The 7,609-nt window shown below is 47.5% G+C and overlaps 1 pseudogene; it reads left to right on the forward strand.

Annotated features, from left to right (window-relative positions):
- The first annotated feature begins 2,347 nt into the window (after positions 1 to 2,347).
- On the forward strand, positions 2,348 to 7,230 carry LOC136388612 (olfactory receptor 8U9-like; annotated as a pseudogene).
- Positions 7,231 to 7,609: the final 379 nt, after the last annotated feature.

Below are 7,609 nucleotides of genomic sequence, written 5' to 3' on the forward strand. Positions count from 1 at the left end.
AATAAGTTGATGCTTCTCTCTCCCTCTCTTTCTCTCTCTCTCTCTCTCTCTCTCTCTCTTTCTCTTCTCTCTCTTCTCCTCTCTCTCTCTTTCCCTCTCCTTTTCTCTCTCCAAAAGAACAAATATATAGATATATAAAACTGAAGCTCATAGACACAGACAACAGTGTGGTGGTTACCAAGGGAGCAGCAAGGGTAAAGGGAGACAAATATATGGTAACCAAAGATGATCTGACTTTGAGCGGTGGGCACACAATGCAATACACAGATTATGTAGCATAAAAAATGTACACTTGAAACCTACATAATATTTTTAACCAATGTTACCCCAATAAATTAAATTTTTCAAAACCATAAAACATTTGCAAATTTTAAAAATAAATAGACTGTCAACCGGTAACTCTTCAACGAACCACCAGAAAGCCTGTTGCTTAACCAAAGGTAAGTTGATTCGACCTACTGTGGTAAGAGAGAATACGGGTCTCAGGAGGAAGAAATCAATGGAAGATATTTACAGGGTTCAGGGGGTCTAGACTTAAGTGGTTTAAGGTGGATCTTTCAAATTAGGGAGCAGATCAGGATTGAACAAAGTTTGTCAAATCATAATTTAGGTTTGGCAGCTACCGAGGGGAAAGAGCTGAAAGTAAATCTTGATAAGCAAACAAATGTGTGCTGAGAAAATTGTTTGTCCAGGTGAGTAACCTATTGTCCTGGGAGGGAAGCTGTTTGCACACAGGAGCAACCACTTATTCAGACAGACTGACTTGCAAGAATTTCATGAAGCAAGTAGTGAAGTTATTTATTGGTTGACAGTCATATCTTCCTAGGCCTGAACTTCCTGGAACTACTTGTTAAGTCACATTGTTTTAGGAAGTCTGCTTCCAGACCCTGGAGTTAAGTTATGTGGGTGTAGATGACCTGGCCTCTATGCTCAGCAGGGAGGAGGCTAGTACATGCTCCTGAGCAGAGGATTCTCACAACGAATGGGGCTTTTGCCAGGGACACACGTCAGAGGTGTGCAGGTGGGAAAGCCGTGGGGAAGGTCAGAGGACTCGGCAGTGCTTCAGTTTGATAGGTGAGATTCAGCTGGCCTCCCCCAGGTGAATAAACCCCCCTTTTACCCGCAGAAACCATGAGCAATCCATTCTCTCCTCTGCTGAGACTTTCTCCCAAATCCGTAGTCTGGGGACTGAATTTCTTTAACCCAAATAAGTCCTTTCCTAACAAGGCCCTTTGCTTTGTTTTGCTTTGTGTAGTGATTTCCCCTGAGATTGTGGAACCCAAGGTGCCAGGCTGCCCAAGGAGAGAGCAGATTTCTTTCTTCCTAGCCTAGGAAAAGCAGTCTCTCTATCCCCATTCTCACTAGAATTGGTCCTCCAGTCTCATACCTGGGGCTGTCTGTCGGAGAGTTGTTTGTAACAGCGAAAATTTGGAAATACCTTATTGGCAACCAACAGAGACCAGTTGAGTCAATGATGGCGCGCGCGTGCGTGCACACACACACACACACACACACACACACACCCCTCAAAATATGCAGCCAGCAAATACGATGATATAGGCTGTGACCTTATGAATTGATGTGGGAGAATATCCATGACATCTCAGTGAGTGAGAAAGCAAAGGACAGAGTAGCTCGCATAGTACGATTCCGTTTCTGAGGGCACTGAGAGATTTATCACGAGAATGCTCGCCAAGTCCAATTTCTGGGGAGGGGGCTCTTCAGGTGATGTTCTGTTTTCTTCTTGGCTCTTTTCTGTGCAGCTTCAATTTTTGATAACCAGCATGTGTTATCTTTACAAAGACAATAAAGCTATTTTGTTAGGGGGGAAGAATTATGTTGTTTTTGAGAAAGAGAGATGTATTTTCAATATCATTAGGTGAATAAAGCAATTATGGTATAATCTTATTAATGTCTATATATAGCCAAAAAAAAAATAACCATCAAGCATGTTTCCCAGGGATATTTTGAAGATCAAAGGAAATAACAATTTGAAAGCCACATCTAGACCTTCGATGTTGATATCATTAGCACTTCAGTCACTTCCTCTGAGACCAGGGATTATGTTGACATGTGTCCCTGGCTTTATCTTGGCCTTGAGAGCCTTTTGAGTTGCAATAATGTGGAAAAAAGAAGCCCACAAGGGAGGGACACTGCAAATGAAGATGTCTGCCCTGCAGTCGGAGGAGAACCCCTGCTCCCCAGGGCTCCCAGGCAATCTGCACCAAGATCTTCCCAGCATCCCTGAGAGACAACCAGCAAGTTCAGATCTGCTCCTGGGAGAACCAGCCACAAATTCCCCTGGCAGCTTTCTGTACTCTAAGGGGAAGGAAGAAAAAAAAGCCAGATGAATCTTAAGACAGGAGCCTTTCCTTGCCAGCAATTCGGAATCTCTAAGCCTCGTTCACAGCTGTCTGAACAGTTCTCTTGAGAAAGCTGGTTGGAGGCAATCAGTGAAAAAGGACAAAGAAACACCTCCAAGAGGTCTCCAAAAATCAAGGCTCATGGACGGAGAGTCTCTGCTCAACCACAGGCAAGTATGCTGAGGGGTGGAATCCTATTACCAGTAAGGGCTTAGACTCTTTCATTCCTTCTTCCTCATAAGCCATGCTCAAACTCTCGAGATCTGATCGGCAGCCCAGGCACCGAGGTGAATGGAGAAAACAGAGTTTGAAGCAGTATGCAATATGTTTGAAAGTGATTTCCCTAGCATTCTACCGTGGGGCCTAATGTCTTCTACAGCTCAAACCCTACCTGGTATATTTTACCCTCTCTTAGCTTCAACTACCAGCTTTATTTTGTACACCAGAGACCTCGGCATTCACCCTGACTGCTTGCTCTCCTCCTCACGTTGGCATTGCCAGTTCTGTCACCAAATCCTGACCTCTGTAGAACCAAGCAGCTCTCAAATCCATTTCCCTCTGTCTCCACCGACCCCACTCTAGATTAAGCTGTGAATCCCTCCTGGGTGACTTCGGTATCCTCCAACTAATCTCCCCATCCATTGACCCTTCTCCAAACATTTCTTCACAAGACATCCAGAGTGATCTCATCAAAAAGCAGATATGACCCTGTCATCCCACTGGTGAAAATTCTTTCATGGCATCCCATAAAAAATTCCTTTACATGGTCCACGGTACTGGACAGTACTAGTGTAATCTCTAAACCCTGGCCACTCGAATTTAAACTTCAGTTCTGCCACTTACCAGTTGAATCTTTGGGAGAGTTATTTAACAACTTTATGCCTCAGTTTCCTCATATGCAAAGTAGAGATTCCAATTGAACATCTTATAAGATTGTTGAGAGGATTACACGACATTAAAGCTGTTTGGAGCAGTGCCCGACATAGCAAGCACTAAAAAATGATATGAAACACTGCCTGCCTGCATGCCCACCCTGGCCTTTGTTCAGCTGCTCCTCTTTACTGTACCTCCTCTCTCAGACCTCAGGACCTTTGTACAGGCTGTTTCATTCTTCCCTCCTATGGAAAACTCTTCCTAGGGAAAATACTCCTTGACTTCCCTAAGTCAGTTTGTGGCTCATAACATTCAGTTTTTCTTCTTGGAGCTATTATTCCAGTTGCAATTTTCCAGTAATTTCTGTGATTACTTCATTAACATTTGTCTCCTCCTCTAAACTGGAAAATCCCCACAAATGGTCCAAACCATCAGAACCTACCCGGGGAGCTTAAGGAGGTAGACATGTGGACTCCCTGACCTGTGCTCTCCATTAAAGACCTCACCACTAATCTGACTTAAAACTATTTCCTGCCCTGGACCCCAAAGCCACAAATCTGGCATGTCCTATGCCTTCCATTGTTTCTAATTAAAGCCTAAGACTTTACTGAGCTGGAGTTCTCATGTTTACTCTAGCTACCTGTTCTTCCGGACAAATATTTTTCTTAGTTACAGTAAATAAGAACACAGACTCGCTTTTGATTTGTTTTAGTTCATTTTCTCCACCTGAAGTATTATTAGCTCTCTCAACAGAGAGAGATGAGGGAAGCCCAGTCTCCTGACAGCTGCTGAGAAGGCTCCCATCAGAGCATCGGAGCCGCAGCGCCGGGAGCATCTCCACCTGGGCGCCTTACTTACTGTCTCAGGGCTGCTGTAACGAAGCACCACGAACTGGCTTAAAACTCAGGAAATGCATTCCCTTATAGCTCTGGAGGCTCACAATCCAAAGTCACGGAGTTGGCAGGGCCATGCTCCCTCCGAAGCCTTTTCCAGCTCTGGAAGGCCCAGGCAGTTCTTGGATGGGGGCGTGTAACTCCGCTCTCTGCCCCTGCCCCTCCCCTGGCCCCCTCCCTCTGGGCCTGCCTCTTCACAGGGTACTCTCTTCCCTGTATTTCCACGTTCTCTTCTTAGAAAGAGACCAGTCATATTGGATTAAGTGCCCACCCTAATTGAGCATGGCCTCGTTTTAACTCGATTTCTTCTACAAAGACCGTGTTTTCAAATAAGATCTCCATCCCAGGTACCAGGGAACAGGACTTGAACATATCTTTCTGGGAGAAACAATTCAACCCACAACACAGGGAGAAATGACTGCTCTACTGAGTCTCACCTTCCATTGTGATGACGTCCTGTGTCCCTGGCCTCGGGGACTGGCACTGTTAGAGCCTTTACCCCGAAATATGGTTGAAATTGATCCTTTCATTTATTCCGTCTCTGGGTCAACATACCAGACCGCCAGCACCCACTAACTGATGCCAGGTCCCCACGGAACAGGAAATTTGTGGACAGACTATGATTGTAGTGATAAAAAGCACATGATAATTAGAATGGACTGGGTTCTAATCTGACTTTCCTAATGTACTAGCTCCCTTACCTTGGGCAAGTTGATAATGTCACCAAATATAAATGGGCATAATGCTTCAATGAGAAGATATGCATGAGCCTGACCAGGCAGTGGCGCAGTGGATAGAGCGTCAGACTAGGATGCGGAAGGACCCAGGTTCGAGACCCCGGGGTTGCCAGCTTGAGCACGGGCTCATCTGGCTTGAGCACAAAGCTCATTAGCATGGACCCAAGGTCACTGGCTCGAGCCGGGGGTTACTCAGTCTGCTGAAGGCCCGTGGTCATGGCACATATGAGAAAGCAATCAATGAACAACTACGGTGTCCCAACGAAAAACTGATGATTGATGCTTCTCATCTCTCTCTGTTCCTGTCTGTCTGTCTGTCCCTATCTATCCCTCTATCTGACTCTCTCTCTATCCCTGTAAAAAAAAAATTTTTTTTTTTTTTTAAAAAGAGAAGGTATGCATGAAGTTTTGGTTGGTTTTTTGTTGTTGTTGTTTGGTTTGGTTTGTTTGTTTTTTTGTATTTTTCCGAAGTTAGAAGCAGGGAGGCAGTCAGATAGACTCTTGCATGAGCCTGACCAGGATCCACCCAGCATGCCCATCAGGGGGTGATGCTCTGCCCCTCTGGAGCATTGCTCTGTTGCAACTGGAGCCATTCTATCACCTGAGGTGGTGGCCATGGAGCCATCAGTGCCTGAGCCAACTTTGCTCCCATTGAGCCCTGGCTGCAGGAGGGGAAGAGAGAGACAGAAAGAAAGGAGAGGGAGAAGGGTGGAAAAGTAGATGAGCGCTTCTCCTGTGTGCCCTGGCCAGGAATCGAACCTGGGATTTCCACACGCCAGGCTGGCACTCTACTGCTGAGCTGACTGGCCAGGGCCGCATGAAGTTTTAATAGCTGTCTAAGAAATGAATTAACACATGACCCATAGTAGGTATTTAAGACACGACACTGTCCCCTCCCCAGCTCCCGTAGATCTGCCCACTCTGGGGTCATTAAAAGAGTTTCAGGAACTGAGCCCAGGTCTGCCTTGAAAGTACAGCCTGGGCCCTGGCCGGTTGGCTCAGCGGTAGAGCGTTGGCCTAGCGTGCGGAGGACCCGGGTTCGATTCCCGGCCAGGGCACACAGGAGAAGCGCCCATTTGCTTCTCCACCCCTCTGCCGCGCTTTCCCTCTCTGTCTCTCTCTTCCCCTCCCGCAGCCAAGGCTCCATTGGAGCAAAGATGGCCCAGGCGCTGGGGATGGCTCTGTGGCCTCTGCCCCAGGCGCTAGAGTGGCTCTGGTCGCAACATGGCGACGCCCAGGATGGGCAGAGCATCGCCCCCTGGGGGGCAGAGCACCGCCCCTGGTGGGCGTGCCGGGTGGATCCCGGTCGGGCGCATGCGGGAGTCTGTCTGACTGTCTCTCCCTGTTTCCAGCTTCAGAAAAAAAAAAAAAAAAAGAAAGTACAGCCTGTCGTACCTTCGTATCTGTTCTCTCTGCAGTGACAAGGGCACCACAGTTGAGAACTGCACCCAGGTCACCTGGTTCCTCCTGCTGGGGCTCACAGAGCAGGAGGGCCTGAAGGGCATGCTCTTTGTGCTCTTCTTGTTCATGTACTCAGTCACCCTCCTGGGCAACCTGGGCATGATTGTCCTGATCCACACGGAGCCCCAGCTGCACACGCCCATGTACTTCTTCCTGGGTGTGCTCTCCTTCACAGACTCCTCTTACTCCACAGTAGACACCCCCAGGCTGCTGGGGAGCTTCCTCACCTCAGGCCAGTCCATCTCCTTTGCAGGCTGTGCGGTCCAGATGGCCCTCATGTCTCTCCTCGGCACTGCCGAGTGTCTGCTCCTGGCCATCATGGCCTACGATCGATTCGTCGCCATCTGCCACCCTCTCCTCTACCACACCATCATGTCCCAACGTCTGTGTGTCCAGCTGGTGGCAGCCATGTACACAGCTTCTGCTGCCAACTCAGCTTTGCTAACTATGTACATCTTCAAGCAGCCCTACTGTGGCCCCAACGTCATTAACCACTATTTCTGTGACCTCCCCCCTGTGCTTCAACTTGCCAGTGCAGACACTGCAGAGGTTGAAGCCATCATCTTCCCATGGCTTGCCTTGATTTTCTTCTTTACCATTACTGTCATCCTGGTCTCCTATGCCTACGTCCTGGTGACCATCTGCAGAATGCATTCCCTGGAGGCTCAGAACAAGGCACTCTCTACCTGTGCCTCCCACCTCACCGTCATCTGCCTCTGGTACGGCACCATCATCTTCATGTATGCTCAGCCGAGCTCACACAATCCCATGGAACAGAACAAGGTCGTGTCTGTCTTCTACACCGTAGTTATCCCCATGCTGAACCCTCTGATCTACAGCCTGAGGAACAAGGATGTGAAGTCTGCTATTAAAAGGAGATGCCTTAGCAAGCTGACTTCTTAACCAAGCGTGGAACATTCTTTCTCAAGCCATAACCTGGGAGCCACGACATAAAGTATGGATGATATTAGCATATAGGTAGAGTGAAATGTGTGCCCGCACTATTTTAAACGCTTTACACGTGTCAATACATTTACTCTCCACAGCAACCATATGAAATGGGTGTTATTATTATCCCTCAGGAACCTCAGGCACAGAGAGGCTCAGTAACTGGCCCAATATCACACAGCTAAAAAGACACAGAGCCAGGATTTGAATTCAGGCAGTCTTGCTCCTGAGACCATATTCTCAACCAATATACTACATTGTTTCTTACTGATACCTGTATCTCACAGACAGGCAAAGGGCACTGTTTCTCTTAAACTTCACATATCAGAAGGAG

The sequence above is a fragment of the Saccopteryx leptura genome, chromosome 1, assembly GCF_036850995.1.
Source record: "Saccopteryx leptura isolate mSacLep1 chromosome 1, mSacLep1_pri_phased_curated, whole genome shotgun sequence".
Classification (NCBI taxonomy): domain Eukaryota; kingdom Metazoa; phylum Chordata; class Mammalia; order Chiroptera; family Emballonuridae; genus Saccopteryx; species Saccopteryx leptura.